Source organism: Populus trichocarpa, chromosome 2 (assembly GCF_000002775.5).
Source record: "Populus trichocarpa isolate Nisqually-1 chromosome 2, P.trichocarpa_v4.1, whole genome shotgun sequence".
Classification (NCBI taxonomy): Eukaryota; Viridiplantae; Streptophyta; class Magnoliopsida; order Malpighiales; family Salicaceae; genus Populus; species Populus trichocarpa.
The window spans coordinates 18553418-18579277 of NC_037286.2; the positions used below are offsets into that span (position 1 = coordinate 18553418).

General features: G+C 38.2%; 1 pseudogene; it reads left to right on the forward strand.

The window, feature by feature from the left end:
- The first annotated feature begins 18510 nt into the window (after nucleotides 1-18510).
- LOC112324376 (uncharacterized) lies at nucleotides 18511-25605 on the forward strand (annotated as a pseudogene).
- Nucleotides 25606-25860: the final 255 nt, after the last annotated feature.

The following is a 25860-nucleotide window of genomic DNA, read 5'->3' on the forward strand; positions in this document are numbered from 1 at the left end:
CTTGAAGAATTTAAAGATGTGTTTCCAGATGAATTACCTAAAGGGTTACCACCTATTCGTGGAATTGAGCATCAAATTGATTTGGTGCCGGGAGCTTCACTTCCTAACAGACCAGCATACAGATGTAATCCAGAGGAAGCAAAAGAGATTCAAAGGCAGGTTGGTGAGCTCTTAGAGAAGGGCTATGTGCGAGAATCACTTAGTCCATGTTCCGTACCTACTTTGCTTGTACCGAAGAAAGATGGTACCATGAGGATGTGTATGGACAGCCGCGCTATCAACAAAATAACAGTTAAGTATCGATTTCCTATACCCAGATTTGATGATTTGCTTGATGAGTTGCATGGAGTTGCATTGTTTTCTAAAGTCGATTTGATGAGTGGTTATCACCAAATTAGAATGAAAGAAGGAGATGAATGGAAAACAGCATTTAAAACTAAACAGGGGTTATATGAATGGATGGTAATGCCGTTTGGGTTATCTAATGCGCCTAGTACATTTATGAGGCTTATGAATCATGTTTTGAGGAAGTATATTGGGCTGTTTGTTGTAGTATATTTTGATGATATCCTGGTGTATAGCAAGACCTTTGATGATCATATGAAGCATCTTAGAGTTGTGTTTGAAACTTTGCGAGATTCTAAGTTGTATGGGAAACTCACAAAGTGTTACTTCTGTAAAGAAAGTGTCGTGTTTCTTGGGTATATTATCTCTAGCAGGGGAGTTAAGGTTGATGAGGAGAAAATTGAGGCAATTCGGGACTGGCCAAAACCTGCTAGTATCGCTGATGTGAGGAGTTTCCATGGTTTAGCTTCTTTCTACAGGCGATTTGTGAAAGACTTCAGCTCTATTGTTGCTCCTATGACAGAATGCTTGAAAAAAGGGAACGACTTTAGATGGAGTGAAGATGCGCAGAAAGCATTTGAGCTAATTAAGGAGAAGTTGTATATGCTCCAGTTTTAGCACTTCCAGACTTTGCTAAAACATTCGAAATAGAGTGCGATGCTTCCGGAGTTGGAATTGGGGCTGTCTTGCTGCAAGAAAAGAGGCCGATTGCATTCTTCAGTGAAAAGTTAAATGGAGCACGTTTGAACTACTCTATTTACGACAAGGAGTTCTATGCTTTGATTCGGGCTCTAGAGGTATGGCAGCACTACTTGTTGCCTAAAGAATTTGTTATACATACTGATCATGAATCCTTGAAGTATCTTAAGGGGCAAAGCAAGCTAAATCGCAGACATGCTAAATGGGTGGAGTTTATGGAGTCATTTCCTTATGTCATAAGTACAAGAAAGGGCAAGTTAATGTGGTTGCTGATGCTCTTCTAGGAGGTTTGCACTGATCTCTATGTTGAATGCAAAGCTGATGGGTTTTGAACAAGTGAAGGAACAGTATGCTAATGATTCCTACTTTGCTAATGTGGTTGTTGAATGTGCAAAGGGAGCTTGTGATGGGTTCTTTATGCATGAAGGTTACTTGTTCAAATGGGCAGAATGTGTATTCCTTCAGGATCGTTACGGGAGTTGCTTGTGCGAGAGGCTCATGGTGGTGGTCTTAGTGGTCATTTTGGGGAGAAGAAGACTTATGAGCTGCTGAAAGAACATTTCTTTTGGCCTAGCATGTTACGGGATGTGCACAAGGTGATTGAGAGATGTGCTATTTGCAAGAAAGCTAAGGGTAAAGAGAATGCATATGGACTGTATATGCCATTGCCTATTCCAGAGCAACCATGGATGGATGTTAGCATGGACTTTGTACTTGGGTTACCAAGAACACAGCGTGGAAAGGATTCAATAATGGTCGTGGTTGATCGATTCTCCAAAATGTCTCATTTCATTCCTTGCAACAAAACTGATGATGCAGTACATGTTGCTGATTTGTTCTTTCAAGAGATTGTTCGTTTGCATGGAGTTCCTAAAAGCATTGTCTCTGATCGTGATACAAAGTTCTTAAGCCACTTTTGGAAGACTCTTTGGAGGAAGCTTGGAACGAAGTTACTTTTCAGTACGGCATGTCATCCACAAACTGATGGACAAACTGAGGTAGTAAACCGAACTTTATCTTCTTTGTTACGAGCTGTTATACATAAGAATTTGAAGAGTTGGGATACTTGTTTGCCTATTGTGGAGTTTGCATATAATCGTAGTGTGCATGGGGCTACAAAATTTTCACCATTTGAGGTTGTGTATGGCTTTAATCCTTGTGTTCCTATTGATCTTATTCATATTCCAATTGATGAGAGGACATCTATGGATGGAATTAGAAAGGCAGAATTGATGAAGAAACTACATGAGCAGGTTCGATTACATATTGAGGAGAAAACGATAAAGTATGTTAAACAGGCTAACAAGGGGCGGAAAATGGTTAGGTTTGAACCTGGAGATCTTGTTTGGATTCATATTAGCAAGGGCAGATTCCCAAGCAAAACGTAAGTCCAAGTTGATGCCAAGAGAGAGGATGGTCCATTTCGGATATATAGAGAAGGTGAATGACAATGCGTATAAGTAGATCTTCCTGGTAATTACAAAGTATCAGCTACTTTTAATGTGAAAGACTTGACTCCATACTTGGATGACGATTGACGATTCTGATTTGAGGACAAATCATTTCAACCCGGGGCTGATGATGTGCATCATGGGAATTATAATCCATCTTGTAAGGCTAAAACTAATGTGCAAGAGGATCAGATGGTCCAATGACAAGAGCGAGAGCGAAACAACTACAAAGGGCCTTGACGAGTCAAATTGGAATGATTGAAGCTGCGTCAAAGTTAAAAATTAGCAATCAGTTGAAATTGGTTCAAGGATGTTTATTTGCCTACAATTGGAACTTGGAGATGAGAAAAGCCCTTAATTGTTCTTTTGATGCTGGGCTACTCGAATTTGGGTGATATGCAAATAAGTGAAGGAATTGATGCTGTTTATGGTCAGAACAGCAAATGAATTTGAACCCGAATTTGAAGTCATCCATTGCATGTGAAAACAAGGACTAATCAAGGTGGATTTCAAGTTCAGAACGTGTTTCTTTCTAGATTGTCAAACCATGATTGTATTGGACTTTGTGTAAGAAGATATGGTTGTTTTAAATTTGGTCTGTTTGTGTTAGAAAGGTCAAAAACGTGGTGCTCGTTAATTTGTCTAGGTTAGTTTGTCAAAGTCTGTTTTTTGGGCTTGACTTCTGCCATGTTGAATTATTCCTAACTTTGAGGGATGTTCCAATTATAAATATAGTATCAGAATATGTAATAAAGGACTTTTGGCCAAGATTTGAAACTTAATTCACAGAATTAAGAGTTGTTCTTCCAAATTGATTTGTGAAGAACCCTACTGACTTATCACTCTTCAATCACAAAGAGTGTGGCGTCGAAATCCTAGATTGATCTTTGTGGCGTCCAGATCGACTTATCAAAGTATCATTCTAGTCTATCCTCCATCTTATTTACCTTGAAAATCACTATAATCCAGCCTAAACACCAAAAGAAAGACAATACAACCAGACCCATCCTTCATCCATTTTCGTCAGATTCATTGTTGCCGATTTTCGAATCATTCACGGCACATCACTGACCCCTCTCCTTCAGACACTTCTGAAGAAGAATTTCAAATTAATGAAATAGCAACTACCAGTACTACTTCAGATGCCTCTACAAACTCCAAACAAATTAATGTCTTAACCTAAGACCAAGAATTCATTCTTAAGGCTACAAAAGACTTGATGATCCTCAACTTCAAAAAACATATTTGGATAAACTGTTGAAAGATTTCAACCAACCAGAGCACCCTCCATCTAACCCTCCAAACCGCTCTATATTACCTTCTACCAGCACTAATACCTATGACCTTACAAAGATCCTTAACAAAAAGAAATCCAAAACCACAGTCACAATTCCAGAATTACATTCTGAGATTAAAACCCTCAAAACCGAGTTACAAACCTTAAAACAAGCCCAACAGAAAGACTCAGCCGTTTTACAACATCTTCTATCCAAAATTAAAAGTCAGTCTATGATGTGCATCATAGGAATTATAATCCATCTTGTAAAGCTAAATCTAATATGCAAGAGGATTCAGATGGTCCAATGACAAAAGCGAGAGCGAAACAACTACAAAGGGCCTTGACGAGTCAAATTGGAATGATTGAAGCTGCGTCGGAGTTAAAAATTAGCAATCAGTTTGAAATTGGTTCAAAGATGTTTATTTGCCTACAATTGGAACTAGGAGATAGGAAGAGCCCTTAATGGTTCTTTTGATGCTGGACTACTTGAATTTGGGTTGATATGCAAGTAAGTGAAGGAATTGATGCTGTTTATGGTCAGGACAGCAAATGAATTTGAACCCAAATTTGAAGTCATCCATTGCATGTGAAAACAAGACTAATCTAGGTGGATTTGAAGTTCAGAACGTGTTCTTTCTAGATTGTCCAACCATGATTACATTGGACTTTTGTGTAAGAAGATATGGTTGTTTTAAATTTGGTCTGTTTGTGTTAGAAAGGTCAAAAAACGTGTGCTAGTTAATTTGTCTAGGTTAGTTTGTCAAAGTCTGTTTTTTGGGCTTGACTTCTGCCATGTTGAATTTTTCCTAACTTTGGAGGGATGTTCCAATTATAAATATAGTAGCAGAATATATAATAAAAGACTTTTGGCCAAGATTTGAAACTTAATTCACAGAATTAAGAGTTGTTCTTCCAAATTGATTTTGTGAAGAACCCTACTTGACTTATCACTCTCCAATCACAAAGAGTGTGGCGTCGAAATCCTAGATTGATCTTTGTGGCGTCCAGATCAACTTATCAAAGTATCATTCTAGTCTATCCTCCATCTTATTTACCTTGAAATCACTATAATCCAGCCTAAACACCAAAAGAAAGACAACACAACCAGACCCATCCTTCATCCATTTTCGTCAGATTCATTGTTGCCGATTTTCGAATCATTCACGACACATCAGTCTAACACTGAGTCTGAATCAGAAGATCAAACCATTGAATCCCATGCATTACCTCATGCACTTACCAATATTGAGCATATTCCAGATGATTTCCTGAATGTATTAACACAAATATCTTCCAAAAAATATTTGATTAGAATTACGTTAATTTTTTCAGAAGATTTCAAACTTGACACTATTGCCTTATTTGACACGGGTGCAGATTTAAACTGCATCAAAGAAGGCATAGTTCCAAAACGATTTTTACAAAATACTTTTGAAAAACTCTCTGCTGCTAACAATTCAAAATTGCATATTGCAGGCAAAACCCAAGCCTCTGTTTTCAACAAAGGCATCTCTCTTAAAACATTCTTTGTCGTCACAAAAGATATTAATCATACCATCATTCTTGGCACTCCATTCATCGACATGATCACTCCATATCAAGCACATCATAATTGTATTACCTCCAAAATTAATAACATCAAACTTGTTTTCCCATTCTTAGAAAAATCTAAGACTAGAAATTTGAATTTGATTAAAGCATGCTCCATACATACCTATCATATCAATGCACTGATTCATGGAAAACAATTTCATCTACATGATTTACAAAACCATGTTTCCTTTTGTCATATTAACAAACAATTACAAAACTCTGATTTACAAAAGAAAATCATTGATTTACAAAATAAGATTGAATAACAGATATTTGTTCAGACTTACCTAATGCTTTCTGGAAAAGAAAACAACACATCGTTGATCTTCCATATGAAGATACTTTTTCAGAAAAACTTATACCTACAAAAGCAAGACCTATACAAATGAATGCTGATTTAGAACAGCATTGCAGACTTGAAATCCGAGATCTCGAGTCTAAAGGTCTTATCCAAAAGTCTCGATCACCCTGGTCGTGTGTAGCCTTTTACGTAAATAAAAACTCTGAAATTGAAAGAGGCACACCTAGACTTGTGATCAATTACAAACCTTTAAATTCTGCTTTAAAATGGATCATATATCCAATCCCCAACAAAAAAGATTTGTTGCAAAAATTGCATTCTGCATTCATATTTTCTAAATTTGATATGAAATTCATATTTTGGCAAATTCAGATTGATCCCAAAGATAGATACAAAACTATTTTTACAGTTCCCTTTGGTCAATACGAATGGAATGTCATGCCCTTTGGCTTAAAGAATGCACCATCTGAATTTCAACGCATCATGAATGACATCTTCAATGCACATTCAAAATTCTGCATTGTTTATATTGACGATGTACTTATTTTTTCACATTCCATAGATCAACATTTCAAACATATACATACATTCTTTCATACTGCAAAACAAAATGGTTTAGTCGTTTCCAAAAAAAATTCTCTCTTTCAAACCTGTGTCCGTTTCCTAGGCCATTATATCTGCCAAGGTACTGTAACACCAATAGAGAGATCTTTAACCTTTACAAATAAATTTTCTGATAAGATTACTGATAAAACGCAATTGCAGAGGTTTTTAGGCAATCTTAATTATGTTCTAGACTAATATCTCAAAATTAGTCGTCTTTTTGTTTTGGTAAGTTGACGTATGTATTAAAAGAAGAAGATACAAAGATTATAAGGGGCATACCCCAGATTTACAATGAGAACAGAAACATAAAACAACAGATGGCTACAGGCTAGCCACCGAACAGAAAACTGAGACCTCACTAGATTCGTTAGGGGAACCAATACAACCAGCTAACTATCAAATGAAGATTCTATGTTATTAACCCTCCAAGCTCTTTGGATCCTTTTGTTTTCATTTGTTGGTAGGACGTTCCTCATCAAATCAAGCTTATCGCGAATGATACATTCGATTTGATTAAAGACCAAATTCGAAGTTCTAGACATTCCAGCAAAGATCCTTGCATTCCGTTCTTGCCATACATGATACACTGTAGCTGCGAAACTCAGTTTACGAGAAAAATTGATGAAACTCTTGCCATGCCAAGTGACAGAGGCCCATCGAATCCATTCATCCCAGCCTTTTGTCATTCTTGGAATGTCGCATCTGTCACAAACATCCCACCAGATCGCTTTAGTATAGGCGCATTCAAAGAACAAGTGGTTGTGATCCTCATTGTTGCGAAGACAGAGTGAGCATCTATTGGGACCATGTATACCAAACCGATGAAGTCTATCTTGAGTTGTGAGTTTCTGTTGGACAGCCATCCATAGAAGAAACGAATGTCTTGGAACAGCATTCTTGAACCACACAATGTCATGACATTCAACCATCTGACGGTGAATTCTTAGTTGCTCCCAAGCTACTTTGATCGAGAATCTGTGATTTGGTGAATCCAACCAAACTATCTCATCCTTTTGCCCTATCTTAGGATTGGAATTGGAAGGAATAGCTTTTATAATGGGGTGCCAGCCAATAGCTTGGGTGGTAGGAATTTTCCATTCTAAGTTATGAATCAGCACATTCACCTTCGCGTTCTTTTCCATACCTGAATCATAGATGAATCTTTCCCCGTAAGAATCCGCGAGTGGGCTATGTGGATGCCAATTGTCAAACCATAGAGAGGTTGTCATTCCATCTCCTATGATATACTTCATCTTCGGCCATGCTAAGGATCTGAGCTTTAGAATCTTTCCCCAAGCCCAAGAGCAATTCTCTGGCGTCTTGATTGTCCATAAATTCCTACCTCGCAACAGATTGGATCTGATCGAAGTAGACCAGATTGAGCCATCTGAGTCATTGCACAGGTTCCAAATGTGTTTCAACGAAGCAATCTTGTTCCATTCTGTTATCCTTTTTATTCCTAGCCCCCCCCTCCTTTTTTGGAAGACATGTCTGATCCCAAGCCACTTTAGCCTTAGTAGTTCTCATATATGAACCTGACCAAAGAAAGGATTTCATAATTTGCTCCACATTTTTAATTACTTGCCCAGGTAAGAGGAAGAGAGATGCCCAATAGACCTGTATGGAAAATAAGACTGAATTAATCAGTTGTACCCGTCCTGCATACGAGAGTGTTCTACAAGTCCAATGTCGAACTTTAGAGGTGATTTGATCCACGAGACCCTTACAATAAACAACCTTTAGTTTGGACGAGAGAAGAGGTACTCCCAAATATTTCATAGGGAGCTCCCCCTCTCTAAACCCAAGAATACGAATAATTTGTTCCCTCTTAGCATTTAACGCACCGCTCAAGAAGATGTCACTTTTGTTTGGATTTGGATACAGACCTGATAGATCTTGAAACTTTGTGAGCACAGTTCTGATCATACGAATTGAGTTTACTTCCCCTTTGCTAAAAATGATCAAGTCGTCAGCAAAACAAAGATGGGAAATTTTGTCCTTCTTGCATCTCCAGTGGAACTTGAATTCTTGGTTGGCACTCATCTTGCAGAATAGCCCCGAAAGGATTTCCATACATAGGACAAACAAATATGGGGACAGTGGATCACCTTGTCTCAGCCCTCTTCCCTCTTGAAAGTAACCTGCAAGCTCACCATTGACGTTGATAGAGAATTGACATGATGTAACACAAACCATGATCCAATCAATGACTGTTCTAGGGAATCCCATTTTTATTAACGTAGCGTCAACGAAATCCCACCGCACCGAGTCATAGGCCTTCATCAGATCAACTTTCATAGCACAACGAGCAGGTCTCGTAGATTTATGATAGCCTTTCATTAGTTCCTGAGACAAAAGAATGTTGTCGCTGATTCTCCGTCCTGAGATAAAAGCAGTCTGATACGGACCTACTAAGGATGGCAAAACAGATTTGATTCTCCCAGCTAGAATCTTAGCGATGCATTTGTACACTGTATTGCAGCAAGATATAGGACGAAAATCTGTCAACCTCGTAGGATTAGCAACTTTAGGAATAAGGGAAATGGATGTAGCATTCATTTCTTTACGCATTCTACGAGTCTGAAAGAAAGAGCTAACAGCGTTGATTACATCTTCCCTAACTATATGCCATATTCTTTTAAAGAAACCTGCGTTAAAGCCATCCGGACCAGGGGCTTTGGTGTTCTTCAAACTAAACATAGCATGCTTAATCTCCTCCCTTGTTTCATTTTGTGCTAGTACATGCTGTTGCGTCGAAGATAGTTTCAAGTTAATTGCCGATTCCACCACTTTCTCGTTCAGAACCCTAGGCATCTGATCCACTCCTAACACACGATGGAAGTACGCAATTACTTCTGATTTGACTGCCTCGTGTCTTTTGACAACCTCTCCATCCTCCCTTGTAAGTGATAGAAGCTTATTTCTATTTTGTCTTCCATTTACTGATTTGTGAAAGTAGCTAGTATTCTGATCCCCCAAGCTAAGCCATTGTATCCTTGCCTTCTGTTTGAAAAAACTCTCTTCAGCCCTGACGGTAGAAGCGTATTTACGAACAACATCCCTTTCTTGCATGCATAAAGTTGGATTCTCATGCGCTGTATGCAGAGCCTGTTGAGCCTTATCCATTTCGTTTTTTGCATCTTTAACTCTATCTGAAATGTTGGAGAAGTGTGTCATATTGAAAAGTTTCAATTCCTGCTTTAGCTTTCTTAGTTTGCAACACAGCTGATACATTGGACAACCCCCCGAATTCGGATCCCATACCTTCTTCACCAAGGGCATGAACTCGTCATGATCCATCTACATATCGAAGAATCTGAATGGTTTATTTATGTTCTGATCATTGCCAATAACCTTTATAACCATAGGAGAATGGTCTGACATACCCGAAGAAAATCTCGCTTCCGACAGTGGGAAGTTCAGATTCCACTTCTCATTGACAAACACTCTATCTAGTTTCCGCATAATCAGATTCTCAGGACATTGGTTCGACCAAGTATAATGCATACCTGAATACCGAAGATCATCTACTTTTGCTTCTCGAATACATGTATCCAATCTGTCCATAGTACCAGCCCACGTAGTAGACCCTCCTAACCTTTCCGACTAGTTGCGGATAGCATTAAAGTCACCCATAAGAATCCACGGGGTTGACTCTCATCCATCACTACGACTCACTATATCAGACCATAATGCCTCACGTAAGGAAGCATTATTGTCTCCGTAAATAATTGAAGTATTGAAACAGATATTGGTAGCTAATATAGTGACAGAAACATGAATAGCCTGGTCTGACATTCCAAAAACATCCACCTTCACCGTATCAGCATTCCAACAAACCCAAATACGACCACGACAAGAGAAATCATAATTATACAAGAAGGACCAATTACGCAGAAGAAGTTGAGAAACATTATCTTTATTCTTGTCTCTAACTCGAGTTTCAACCAAACCAAAAAGAGCTATCCTCTCTTGATGGATGAGCTGACGCAATGTTGAATGCTTTATAGGATAATTCAAACCTCTAACATTCCAACATCCAATAATCATAGGAAAATAAAGAGGAGTACAAACAACAACACAAAGATTACCTTGACATGCCCCCCGGAGAGGAGCCAGATTTCTTGTTCTTCTTTGAAGAGGCTTTTGAACCCTTTTTCTTTTTCTTTAGAGAGTCTCTAGCCTTAATAGCTAACTGATTAACAGTTTCCCTTTCGGTGGAATTCAGGGTCTGAGGAGTTGTCAGGATCGTTGACGTCAACTCCTTATCGGTTCGTTCCCCATCTGTATCACCTCCCATTGCATCCATATCTTGATCTAAAGCAGTACTTGTAGCCCCTTGCTCCTGCTTCATGTCTCCTCGTAAACTCTTCAAGACAAGAGGAGAGGAAGGATTTCCATCTTCATAACAATCAGCATTGCGCACATCTGATGCCGCATGATCATTGATATTACAATCAGACATATGTATACCAGATGTTGAACAACCATTCTCATTACAATTACCCACTTTAGATGCCAACGGATCATTCTCACCACTCACAGAACCCTTATTTCGTTTACCAACTACTTGCCACTGAAACTGATTTTGCTTGTTATCCGCAGATTTAGAGTTCATAGCTCCTACATTCCTCTTACCACCACTTTAAGATTATCAATGTTATTAGTAGCACATAGCGTTGTGGTGTGTCCAAAGACATTGCAATTACTGCACTTCGACGGTATCCATTCGTAATCAGCTGAAATTGTTATGAATAACCCATTTGGATAGCGAAGGTCATATTCCTTAACCAGCATCTTCGAAGCATCTATCTCAACGCAAACTCTTGCGTAACTAAGCCTTTTACACAACAATGTAGTATGATCCGCATGAAGGGGGACCCCAATAACACTCGCTACACAACTCAACCCCTTAATAGTCCAATACTCGAGAGGGACATTATACAGCCTAACCCATACCGGAATTCTGGCCAAATCATCTTTCAAAAATTGCATGTTCGGTTGCCAACGTTTAAGCACCAAAGGCCTGTTTGCCATATGCCATGGGGCTCTTTCCAGCACATTAGTGGCATGATCGATCGAATCAAAAGTGAAGAGGAAGAAACCATTATCCGAAGATAAAACTTCTGATAGACCGTAGGAGCCCCATATTCTTTTGGCAATAGAATTAACAACGGGATATGGTAATTTCTGCCTCACAAAATGACCAACTAGGGTGGATTTCCAAAGTTCGCAGCCATCTTCAAACACATCAAGTGGAGGAGCTACTGTCAAACGACCATCAGTCATAGCTGGGGGAGCAAAGTGCAGATTACGGACTGAATTGCTACCAAGGGTCTTGCTACCCTCATTGTCATCAACATCAGAACCCTTCAAAGCATTTAAAAAATTCAATTTGGGTCTAAGGTTTAGTTGTTCTTGTTGCTGAGACCCTACCTTCACCTCATCAACTTTAGAACCCAACACATGGTTCATTTCTGGGACAACATTAGAGGCTTGAACATTAGAGTGTTTCTCTATGCTAATATCAGAATCAGCTTGAAACTGAGAAATCCTCATCCCATGGCTATTCAACATATCTTGTAGTTCTAATCTTAATATATGTCCAAACTTAACTTGATTGTGTTGTTCATTGTTAGAGCTAACAATTGGAACATTTTCCACAGAAGAACATAGAGACATGATGGCAGCACCCAAATACTAGAGAGAACAACAATTCTAAGAAGAGAAACTGAGTCCAAGAAGCAACCTAATCTCAGAAATAACAGCAACCTAATCTCATAAACAACAAGATGCAGATTAGTTCAAGAAGGAAGAAGAGAATTACAGAATTACGAGGCCATTATCTCCCAGCACACTGATTGTAACGATGATTCGTTCGGTTAAGATGTAGAGCAGGTTCCGAAGAACAACATACTCAAAAATGGTAACGATCCAACGGTGAACAAAAGAGATCAAGCTACGACAACACCACTATGAAACTAGCAAAAAATGGAACTTTCCAAAGAGCTATGATTTAATCTTCAAGTATGGCAAGGGCCTTCATGTCTATGACAGCCATAAGAGAACCCATGAAGAAACCCCATTTGCTTTGCTGCAACTTCACCACTTCTCCATAGTTCCAAAACTGAAAATGCAGAACAATAGAAATATTGCGAGGTCAATATCTCCCCCCTCGTTGATTGAACCACCGATCCGTTCGGTCAGTGTTGAGAGAAGGTTGGAATGAACAACATAGTCAGAAATGAGAACGATCCAACGGTGGACGGAATAGATGTAACTCCGACAGCACCACACTCTCTCTCTTTTCTCTCTAAACCCACTTTCAATTCATCACCAAAAGGTTCAAAATTAGTCGTCTTGCTAAACCTTTACATGACAGGTTAAAAACCAACCACATTCCATGGTCTGACCTCCACACCAACCTTGTCAAACAGATCAAGAAACAGGTCCAAACCATTCCTCTCCTCCATTTAGCTAACCCGTTAGCTCTTACGATCGTCGAGACCGATGCCTATGATCTAGGATATGGTGGGATTCTTAAACAAGTACAAGATAATAAAGAACAAATACTCCAGTACACATCCGCCCACTGGAATGATTGTCAAAAAAATTACTCTACTATCAAAAAGGAGATCCTTTCAATTGTTCTTTGCATTACAAAATTTGAAAGTGATTTATTAAATCAAAAATTTCTTTTACGTGTTGATTGCAAATCTACAAAAGAAGTTTTACAAAAAGATGTCCAAAATCTTGCTTCAAAACAAATTTTTGCCCGATGGCAAGATATTTTAACAATTTTTTATTTCGATATTGTCTACATTAAAGGAGATTCAAATTCCATCCCTGATTTCCTAACCCGAGAATTTCTTCAAAACAGGTCCTGATGCCTCCTAAAGCAAAATCCAAAGACAAAGGGAAAGCCCCCCAAACCCAGCCTACAAAACCAGAGAGCCGCAAGCCTTCTGCAAAACTCATGTCTTTGGCCATCTTAGCTGTCAAACCTATCAAATCCTGGTATGAGGCAGTTATTGAAGAAGAAGAAACTACAAAACCACCACAGGTACAAACAGGCGCATTTCAACATTGGGTTGACACTATATCTAAATCACCAGAATTACTTCTGAAGTTACAAAAAGTGACGCAACAGGCTTCTTGTGACTCCGTATCTCAAACAACCGTATTTCCAAATCCGTTTCAAAACCACAAGGAGGCATTTTGATGCGAATCTCGTGATCACAAGGTCACGCAACCCACACGCAAAGACACCGATTTCCGGAAAGCCAAGTAAATCAGGTTTGATAGGAGTGTGACACAAAGATAACTTGTACCTAGGCACCAACACTATTGGAAACGGAGACCCATGGAAGGGAGATTATCTCACCAACACACACACACAACAGTTCAGTAAACAAGAAGTTTTATTAATCTGAATTGTCTAACTTACATGTCTCATTATGCCTTTATTTATACTAACTCTAGACTTAAATAAACCCTAATGGACCCCCTCTTATGTGGACTTATATGATGCCCACTTACAATTGACCCAAATAAGTAATAATAACCCAAAGACTAAGAAGAAAATAATACAAATAATACAAATCCGAAAATTACCATCCTAAATATGCTAGAATCAGACTTGTCACCATTAATCTGAAAATATTTTTAATATTTTCTTCTTAGTCTTTGGGCCTCATATAAGTCCACCTTATGGGGGTCCATTAGGGTTTATTTAAGTTTAGAGTTAGTATAAATAAAGGCATACCCAGACATGTAAGTTAGACAATTCAGATTAATAAAACTTCTTGTTTGCCGCACTTTGTGTGTGTGTGTGTGTGTGTGTGTGTTGGTGAGATACTCTCCATTCCTTAGTTTTATAAAGAACTGAAAAACGACTTATCGAAGACCAACTGACTTCGTGGCACCGTCCTTATACTTCTCGTTCGCGAATCAATATTTGTTGGGTGAGGTTTCCATTTCCAATAGTGCTGGTGCCTAGGTACAAGTTATCTTTGTGTCACACTCCTATCAAACCTGATTTACTTGGCTTTTCAGGAATTGGTGTCTTTGCGTGACCACGTGACCACGAGGTTCGCATCATTTGGTATCAGAGCTTGTCTCCATTAACCAGGTTATTCTTTTATTTCTTGTATTTTTGTTTTTTTATCTTTCGCATCAATTTTTCTTTGTGTCATCTTTGTTTCGGGTCTGATCTTGTTTCAAATCAGTTTCGGTCAAATTGTCTTCTTCCTACGTTATTCTTGATTAGTTGCATTGAATTGAATCTTTTGGAATTAAAAAAAAAAAAAGAGGTGTCATATTAGTCTTTATGTCCAGAATTTCTTTTTTAAAGTAAAAAAAATCAAAAAAACATTATTTAGGACAACAAAGTAACACTGGTACAGCACAAGGGCTCATAGTCTCACGAATGTATCCCTTCATTATCAACTCATTTACGCTTTGAAGCTCCTTCGTCTCCTCGGGATTGCTTCTATAGGCTGAACGATTAGGAACCCTTTGATCCATATGAATTACTCTTCTTAGACTTGGATTAGATTAATTAGCTCTTATAGACCAATCTTGCACTATATGTGATGTGAACCTCGTGATCACGTGGTCACGCAACCTACAATCAAGATTGAGATATGATCCCGGAAAGCCAAAATAGGTCTGATAGGAGTGTGACACAATGGAAACCTGCCTTAAGTCACCAACACTATTGGAATGAGTAGAATGACGCCATGAAGCCAGTTAATCTTCGATAAGTCAGATTCAGTTCGTTCAAGAACTGAAGAATGCAAGAATCACTCTCACACGTTAAAACTGAAAAATTCAGCAGTAATTATCATCAAAGCTGCCGAAATTTTAGCTTACATGATTTTAAATAGTTCTTGAAAAATTAACCCTAATGGACCCCTTATGTGGACTTATATGAGGTCCACTCAAAACTGACCCAAAACCCTAAACTGAAAAGCCCATAACTTAATCTAAACAAGCCTTGGATCCTAACTGAAAATAAAGTATTAATTAAGCCCAAACAAGCCTTGGGTTGTAGCTAACAAAATAAAATAAAGCTCCTAATATTAAATCCATGTTTTGCCATGAGAAGAAGAAAAGGAAGTAAAATATTATAGAACTGATTCAAGGCTTATTTATAGCCTTCCATGCAGCCCCTTAATCCTAGAAACAAAAGGAAAAGGTAGCCACCCATGTTGTTTCCAAGTTGTAGTAGGATTCTTTTGTTTCCTTTGTTGTCCTCGCCTCATGGCCCAAATAAGGTTGTATTGGCCCCCTCTTGCACATGGATAAGATGTACCAGGGTCTCCTCTTAATACTGTAATGGACCTTTCAATTCTGACTTGGTTGAAACATTCAAAACCAATGCATTCAATGCCTCTTTCAATACCTTTGTCTTGGACCGAGTCATTGGAAAAGTTGGAACATGTAATGGGTCCTTGCTGGTGTTTCTAGGCTGGTCCACATCATCCCCTCTCTCCTCCAAAGGATTCGACCTCGAATCAAAATCTGTGTCAAACAACGTAAGATCAACAACTTTAAAGGTAGCATTAACACCATACTCACCTAGAAGCTCAATTTTGTATGCGTTGTCATTGATTCTCTCTAAAACCTGAAATGGACCATCACCACAAGGCTGTAATTTTGATTTTCTTTGGTTAGGAAATCGTTCCTTATGCATGTGCACCCAAACCCAATCACCAGGTTGGAAAACAACCAGTTTTCGTCCCTTATTTGCTTTAGAAGCATAAAGCCTATTCTTTTTCTCTATTTGCAGTCGAACTCCCTCATAGAGTTATCTCACCATCTTTGCCTTCTTTTCACCATCTAAACTTACCATTTCTCCAAAAGGTAAAGGAATTTAGTCCATAGGAGTTAGTGCATTAAAACCATAAACAATTTTAAAAGGAGAAAAACCGGTGGTCAATGCACAGTTCTATTATAAGGAAACTCAACAAAAGGCAAACATTCTTCCCAACTTTTCAAATTCTTTTGAATTACAGCACGCAAAAGTTGAGATAATGTTCTATTTACTACCTCAGTTTGTCCATCTGTTTCTTTAGTTTTCCACACAATTCTCATCACCCTTCCTGACTTTCTTCACTCTTGTCTTACCTCCACTCTCGGCTAGGTTTGGGTGTTTTTGAGTAGTGGTCGAATGGTCTGATTTGTTTAGAGTGTTGGCCGAATATTTGTTTGTGTTTGGATGGGTGGCCGAATGGTTTGCAGTGGTTTGAGTTCTAGTCGAATTTGATGGTCTTCTCTCCCCTTGTTCCTCACCTTGATTTTCTCTCCCCATCACTTCATGCTCACTCTTTAGCTTTATTTGATCATCATACACCTGTTTGGGTGTAAGGGGTACAAGAGTGATGGTTTTACCATCTTTTACAATGGTATACCTATTTTTAACCCTATCATCAATTGCTTTCCTGTCATATTGCCATGGTCTCCCCAACAAGATGTGACCTGCTTGCATTGGTACCACGTCGCACAGAACTTCATCAACATATTTCCCAATCGAAAATGGAACCACAACCTATTTAGTCACTTTCACTTCACCACTATCATTTAGCCATTGAAATCTATATGGTTTAGCATGCTTAATAGTACACAAATTCAGTTTACTAACAAGGGTGGTACTAAAAACATTAACATAACATCCACTATCTATAATTAAACCACACACCTTTCTTTGTACAAAACAACGCGTATGGAAGATGTTCTCCCTTTGTTGATTAGTTTCATCTTCCTTGACCTGAACCTAAAGTGTTCGCCTAACCAAGGACTCAACCAGTAATGCTAACCCATCCCTATCACTATCCTCCAATGGTGGCATACCTTCACAATCAGATCTATCACTTTCAGATTCCATATCACCATTATCTCTAATCATCATGATTCTTTTGTTTGGACACTTTGAAGCATAATGTCCAAGTCCCTAACACCTGAAACATTTAACATCACGAGTACGTTTAGGTTGAGTTTCAGATTTACCATTGGCACTAGTAGGGACATCAACTTTAGCCTTTGGTGTTTCGATTCTGGAAGGAACAAAGGACCCCGGCTGGACAGTACCCTCTCTCTTTAGATTTGACTTCCAAGATGATGAAGAACCCAAATTAAACTTTGGCAGAACATGTCCCTTCCTAAGTTGTCTCTCCACCTTTGTAGCCATGTGAACCATGTCCTCTAGCTCCACATAGTGCTGGAGCTCAACAACATTGGCAATGTCTCGATTTAACCCATTAAGAAATCTAGCCATAGTGGCTTCTCTATCCTCAACAACATTGGCCCGAATCATTGCTATCTCCATCTCTTTGTGATTTTCATCAACTGTCTTATAACCTTGATTCAGACCTTGGAGCTTCAGATATAAGTCTCAGTAATAGTGGTTTGGCACAAATCGCGTCCTCATTAAGACTTTCATCTCCCCCTAAGTTTGAGTGGGTCGCTCCCCATTCCTCCTCCTACTGATTACAATTTGATTCCACCAAATCAATGCATACTCCGTAAACTCATTTATCACCAATTTCACCTTCTTTCGTTTAGAATAGCTATGACAATCAAAAATCCAATCTACCTTTTCTCCCACTCCAAATAAACCTCGGGATCGTTTTTACCTTGAAAGTTAGGAATTTTCAATTTAATGGTGTCCAAGTCCCCATCCATTTCTTCATAATTCCCCATGGCACGGAAATTCACATTCCTCCTAGCCCTGTTTGGTCCAGACCTGATCCCTTGGCTAGCAGATGCAAAATCATAGTCCTCTTCACCCGCATCTGCGTTTTCGTCAACAACGCTAGGAGTATAATCGGGGAACACACCATCAAACTCCTACAACAAAGAAATAGCAACACTAGGCACAATATGATCAAGATCATCAGTATTAAAGTAAGCCTCCTTGTACACAAGTAAAATCATTGGCTTGTTACTGAAAAATACAGATCTGACCTCACCCTCTCTAGCATAAAAATTAGGTTTTTTCTTTAGTTTTTCCACACAATTCTCATCACCCTTCCTGACTTTCTTCACTCTTTTCTTACCTCCACTCTTGGCTAGGTTTGGGTGTTATCTATGATAACTTGACTGGTTTTGCACTAAATTGGTTTATGACTTTAGATAATACCAGGGTTAAGAAATGGAGCGATCTCACGGATGCTTTCCTAAGGCAATACAAATTCAATATTGAAATCGCTCCGGATCGAACAAGTTTGATAGTAATGGAGAAAGGCAACAAGGAGACAGTGAGGGAATATGCTCATAGATGGAAGAATAAGGCGTTGAATGTGCATCCATCGTTGTTGGAGAAAGAAATGGTGACTTTGTTCGCCAACACTTTCAAATCTCCATCCTATAAGTACCTGATAGGAAGCTCTGCTCAGGATTTTTATGATGTCGTTGTTATAGCTGAAAGGATAGAGTAAAGGGTAAGAGCCGACAGAATATCAAAACCTATCGAGAAGAAAGGATTTGCTGGGAGAAGGAAGGATGCCGAAGTAAACAATATAAAAGGAGGGTATAAGGGTAAGAAGGATTTCCAAGCCTATAGGTATCACAACCAAAGCTACCAAGCCCAGCCTCCCAAAATACCCAATATCAGCTTTCCCAACTCTTTCTAGTAAGCCGGCCCACCTACCTTTCAAAAAACCAAACTGAAAGTAACCCAAGAAGAACATATATAAAAAAAACCAAGAACAACTCCCACCTTTAACAATACCCCTAAAAGAGATGTATGGGAAACAACTAAACGTAGATCATGTAGCCCCCCTTCCTTTTCCACCACTTAAACCCCCTTTCTCAATTTGTACAAACTAGAACTAACTTATGAATACCATGTCAGAAATCCTAGCCACAACATTGATACTTGTTTAGCATTTAAGGCAGGGTGGATATCATTCGAGGATACACCCAACATCAATCAAGAGGAAGCTCTTGTAGTTATTCTAACTCGTTGCCCAATCATGCTTTTAGTAGTGGGGGGAGTGAACGCAGTAGACTATAGAGAGAAGAAGAAGCATGTTCTAAGGGTGACCATGGATAGGTTATACAACATGTTGATGCAAGCCGGTTACTTGACAGAACAGGTATAGCAGGAAAGTGAGATCATTTTTTAAAGTTCCACGAAGCCATGGGACACAACATTGAAGAATGTGAGGAAAGTGATGACTCTCGGTCTTTTGCGGACAGAGGACCATGGATAGGTTTCCAAAGAGGGAAAGCGAAAGTGTGTAGAATCCAGCCCATTAGAAGCAGTCCACAAAAACTTCCTGACAAGGCCTGCCTTACCCCATAACATAAACTACAATACGCCTTATAATTACGGAGACTCCTCTCCACTTTTGCAAACCGAGATTAATGGATTAACTCGGAGTGATAGGTTATGATGCGATCCAACCATTAAAGGATCCATTGGAGGTTCCAGTTGGTCCAGTTACTAGGCTTAAGGCTAAGAAGTTCAAAGAAGCTTTCAATGGACTTCTTCAAGATACATGGGCTAAGGTGGACTTCAAGAGGATTTGTAATAATAAAGAGCAAGCCTTGATTAATCTGATTTATGTTCAAGAGGGGCTTGTTGGTGGAACCAAGACCATTACACAAAAATTGGGAGAAGAAGACTAGATTCGGACAGTTTGACCTTTCGTTATTCTTTTAGTCATAAATGAGGTTACAGATCGAATTTTGATGTGATTCTAGTTGGGATGGAAACTACACTTCCATACCTTTCCAATGGTATATGGCACGCCTTCTAATGCATTAAGACGAGAGAGAACCATCCGTTTTAAGTTTGGCCTTACTGCTGCCAGACATAATGCGGAAACAACGAACTTGTCTTATTTAATTAGAAACTTTAATTATTTTGAGAGGAGACAATTTGTTTGGGTTTTAGACTTGTTTATTTTGTTTATTTTAATTAGTTTGGGCTAGTTTTAGCTTGGGTTGATTATTATTTAAATTGGGTTTATGTGAGACCCATTAGAGAAACTAGGGTTTTGGCTTGGAGTATAAATATACTCTTTAGGAATAATTTTAGGGCAGAATTTTGATAATATTTTCAGCATTGTAGCCGACTTTTGGTTGCTCAATCTTGGTTTTTGATTGAACTTTCAACTTTTTTTGCTCGTCTCCAGGTGTAGGCGTTGTGATCGAGTTGGTTTATAGTCTTGTTGCCTTGGAGCAAGTCTTCAATTGTGATAAGCTCATTCAAATCTCAACAAACTTGGGTTAGATTGATCTTGGGGTCGCGAATACCATTAAATTCCGCTAGGGTTCGCATCAGTTGGTATCAGAGCTGATTTAATCATAGGTTATATCTTTCAATTTGAGTCTTTATTGTTTCTTGTTTGATTCTTGATAGATTTGGCCACCTATATATAAAAAAAAAATAAAAAAATAGGGATCTTACTTTTTATTGCTTTATTGAACACTTAATCATAAGTTAGTGTTCTTTTTTTTTATGCTTCCTTAATCAAAATCGGCATACACACCTAAGTTCTTGATTTTGTTTTGTTCTTGTTGATATATATATATATATATATATATATAAAAGGAGGCTTGATCTTGAAATCTTGATTGTTGCCGCACAAAAAAAAAATCACTTTTTTTTTGTTTTGGCCGAATCTTTTAGTAGTCTTGTTTGTGTTTCTTGAAAATTTGGGTAGTTTAGTTGATTTTCTTGAGTTTCTGGAATTTTTTGAATTAAATCCTTAGTTCTTGATAATTCGTAATTGTTTAGCTCTTTTCTGATTTTTTTTCGTGTCTTCAAATTGTCATATTATTCGTACAAATTTGCATTGTTATTCGTGAATTTTTCATCGAGTTTCGTTTTGTTAGTTTCTTAATTTCTTGCTTCTAGAGTCTATATCAAATTTATAAATTCACTGCATAATTGGTTGTTTTTTTTTTCCTGAATTGTTGCAAAGTGATTTCAAGAACTAAAGAAATGCAATTTTAGTGGAAAAAGGCATAGGGAGCATATTCAAGTGAAAAGCCTATAAATTTGTGTGAAACACGAGTGTGTGAGGTGTTATTTTTATTGCTAATGATTTTCATGCAGGTTTTAAAAAAAAATAATGTCTTCTAATAGTGTGCCACAGAAGAACGGTGAAATCCAAGAAGATGGGCTTTTGACATCCATAGGTACTCTGAAGAAAACAAGGTTAAGTTAGCTGTAGTGGAGTTTACTGACTATGCCATGGTTTGGTGGGAGAGATTGGTGGTAGAAAGAAGAAGGAATAGAGAAAGACCAGTTAGCACATGGGAGGAGTTGAAGACAATAATGAAGAAGATGTATGTTCCTAAACATTATTATCGGGAGTTGTTTAATCGTTTACAAATGATTACACAGGGTAATAAGAGTGTGGAGGAGTATCAAAAAGAATTAGAGGTGGCTATGATTAGAGCTAATGTTAATGAAGATGAGGAAGTTACGATGTCTAGGTTTTTGAATGGCTTGAATAGAGACATAGCTAATGTTGTGGAGTTGCAATCATATGTTGATTTGGAGGAGTTAGTACACTTAGCCATTAAGGTTGAAGGACAGTTGAAAAGGAAGGGTAATACACGATCTGAAGCTTATACGGGGTCTTCTTTGGGTTGGAAGATGAATTATAGGAGAGAGGGTAGTGCGTCATCAAAGCCTTTGGTGACTTCTAAAGTTGCCAAACCTAACTCCATGAAGAAGCAGGTTTCGACCAATGATCAAAAACTTAAGGGAGAAGTTCAACCGAAGCGTAATCGTGATATAAAGTGTTTCAAGTGTCAAGGATTGGGACACTATGCATCAGAATGTGCAAATCATCGAGTTATAATTCTAAGGGATGATGGAGAGATTGTGTCCACTAGTGAGGAGTCTGAATGTGATGACATGCCCCCACTTGAGGATGCTAGTGATTTAGAGTATACTGTTGGTGATAAAGTTTTGGTGATTAGAAGGTCACTTAGTGTTCAGACTAAGGAGGATGATGTGGAGAAACAAGGGGAGAACATCTTCCATACTAGATGCCTAATCAACGATAAGGTATGTAGTATGATCATTGATAGTGGTAGTTGTACTAATGTTGGTTACTTTGGTTAGAAAGTTGGGATTGAATATCATAAAGCATGAAAGGCCTTATCAACTTCAATGGTTGAATGAATGTGGTGTTGTTAGGGTGAATAGATAGGTGATGATTTCTTTTTCAGTAGGCAAATATAAGGATGAAGTGTTATGTGATGTTGTGCCTATGCATGCTACTCATCTGTTACTAGGAGGCCTTGGCAATTTGATAGAAAAGCCAAGCATGATGGATTTAAGAATAGGTATTCATTAGAAAAGGATGGAAGGATTTATACACTTGCCCCACTCTCACCAAAGCAAGTGTATGAAGATCAAATTCAATTGAAGAAGGGTTATGAGGAAGAGCAACATGTTTCGGCCACAGTGGAGGAACAAAAAGATTTGGCTAAAATGGAAAAAGAAGCTGAACAACATGGTGAGGATGTGAGGAAGAGAGAAAAGAAAGTGAGCCATGAGTTGAAAACAAAAGGGAACAAAGTTTCGGCCCTTAGGACATTAGGGGAGGGTCATGGTAAAAAACAAAACGATGAAAAGAAGGCCGAGAGTGGAGAGAAAATGAGTGGAGAGAAGAAAGAAAGGGTGAGAAAAGAAGAGTGTGTAGAAAAAGTGGGGAAACACCTTATTTTTTTTGCAAAATCTAATGATCTTAAACATGCCTATCTTTCTGACTTGCCTATGATTTTACTTATGTATAAGGAGGCATTCTTTAAATCAAATGATTTAGATTCATGTGTTCCTAGTGTTGTTAAAGTTCTTTTGTAGGAATTTGAGGATGTCTTTCCGGATGACATTCCTAGTGGTTTGCCGCCAATTAGAGGTATTGAGCATCAAATTGACTTTGTTCCAGGAGCATCTATACCAAATAGGCCGGCTTATAGGAGCAATCCTGAAGAGACTAAGGAGCTTCAAAGGCAAGTGGGCATTGATGTCGAAAGGATACATTCGAGAGAACATGAGTCCTTGTGCAGTTCCCGTGCTTCTTGTTCCAAAAAAGGACAAAACTTGGCGAATGTGTGTGGATTGTCGAGCTATCAATAACATCACTGTAAAGTATCGACATCCCATTCCTAGATTAGATGATATGTTGGATGAATTACATGGTTCTAAATTGTTTTCGAAAATTGATTTGAAAAGTGGTTATCATCAAATTAGGATGAAAGAAGGGGATGAATGGAAAACTGCTTTTAAAACTAAATATGGTTTGTATGAGTGGTTGGTTATGCCTTTTGGACTTACTAATGCACCTAGTACTTTTATGAGATTGATGAATCATGTGTTGCGTACTTTTATTGGTAAGTTTGTAGTCGTTTACTTTGATGATATCTTGATTTATAGTAAGGAGATTGATGAGCATATAAGTCATTTGAGACAAGTTCTTGATGTGCTTAGAAAAGAGTCCTTATATGCTAATTTGAAAAAGTGTGACTTTTGCATGGATAAGATTGTTTTTCTTGGATATGTGATTAGTGCAAAAGGTATAGAAATGAACGAGGCTAAGGTTAAGGCTATTCAAGAATGGCCTACACCAAAATCCATAACAAACATTAGGAGTTTTCATGGTTTGGCTAGTTTTTATAGGAGATTTGTTATAGACTTTAGTATGATAGCCTCTCCATTTACTGAAATTGTTAAGAAAGCCATGGGTTTCAAGTGGGGAGAAGAACAAGAAAATGCTTATAGCTTGTTAAAATCAAAGTTGATTTCGGCACCTTTACTATCTTTACCTGATTTTAATAAAGCTTTTGAGATTGAATGTGATGCTTCAGGAATAGGTATTGGAGCCGTTTTAATGCAAGAAAAACATCTCATCGCTTATTTTAGTGAGAAACTCAATGGTGCAACTCTTAACTATCCCACTTATGATAAAGAGTTGTATGCAGTCGTGTGGGCTATAGAGACTTGGCAACATTATATGTGGCCCCGAGAGTTTGTCATACATACTGATCACCAATCGTTGAAACATTTGAAGGGTCAAGGTAAGTAAAGTAGGAGACATGCTAAGTGGGTTGAATTTATTGAAACTTTTGCATATGTGATTAAATACAAGCAAGGTCAGGAAAATGTGGTCGCCGATGCCTTGTCGCGAAGGTATGTTCTTCTTAATACTCTTAATACTAAATTGCTAGGATTTGAGTATATTAAGGAATTGTATCTTGATGATCATGATTTCGGTGCTATATATGACACATGCAAGGTTTTGGCCATGGATAAATATTTTAGGCATGATGGATTTTTGTTTAAGGAAAATAAGTTATGTGTGCCTAATTGTTCTTTACGTGAATTACTTGTGAGGGAAGCACATGGGGGAGCTTTAATGGGGCATTTTGGAATTACTAAAACTTTGGAAGTTCTGCATGAGCACTTTTATTGGCCTAATATGAAGAGAGATGTGCAAAGAATATGTGATAGGTGCATAACATGTAGACAAGTTAAGTCTAGGGTAATGCCTCATAGACTATACACACTTTTGCCTGTTCCTAAGGAACATTGGGTTGATATTTCTATGGATTTCATTTTGGGTCTACCTAGGTCTAGGAAAGGGAGAGATTCTATATTTGTTGTTGTGGATAGATTTTCTAAGATGACACATTTCATTGCTTGCCATAAAACTGATGATGCAATAAATATAGCTGACCTATTCTTTAGAGAAGTCATTCGGCTACATGGTCTTCCGAGGAGCATTGTATCCGATCGAGACGTTAAGTTTTTGAGTTACTTTTGAAAGGTTTTGTGGGGTAAGTTAGGAACTAAACTTTTATATTCTAGTACTTGTCATCCACAAACAGATGGTCAAACTGAAGTTGTTAACCGGACTTTGATTCAATTGTTAAGGACTATCATTCAAAAGAATCTTAAAAATTGGGAAGATTGTTTGCCATTCATTGAATTTGCATATAATCGTAGTGTGCATTCTACTACTGATTATTCCTCATTTGAGATTGTTTATGGTTTTAACCCTTTGACACCATTAGATTTGATTCCTTTGCCTGTTGATGAAAGGGTTAGTCTTGATGCTAATCAAAAAGCACAGGTGGTGAAAGATCTTCATGCAAAAATTCAGCAACAAATAGAAAAGAAGAATGAACAATATAACAAAGCCAATAGGGGATGAAAATTAGTGAGATTTGAACCAGGTGATTGGATTTGGGTGCATATGAGGAAGGAAAGGTTTCCTGAACAAAGAAGATCAAAGTTGATGCCTCGAGGAGATGATCCTTATCAGATCATAGAAATGATTAATGATAATGCCTACAAAGTGGATCTACCAGGTGAGTATGGTGTTAGTGCTACATTCAATGTTTCTTATCTTTCTTCGTTTGATGTAGGTGATGATTCGAGGTCGAATCCTTTTGAGAAGCGAGGGGATGATGGGATCCAACCATCAAAGGATCCATTGGAGGTTCCAGTTGGTCCAGTTACTAGGCTTAGGGCTAAGAAGTTCAAAGAAGATTTCAATGGACTTCTTCAAGATACATGGGCTAAGGTGGACTTCAATAGGATTTGTAATAATAAA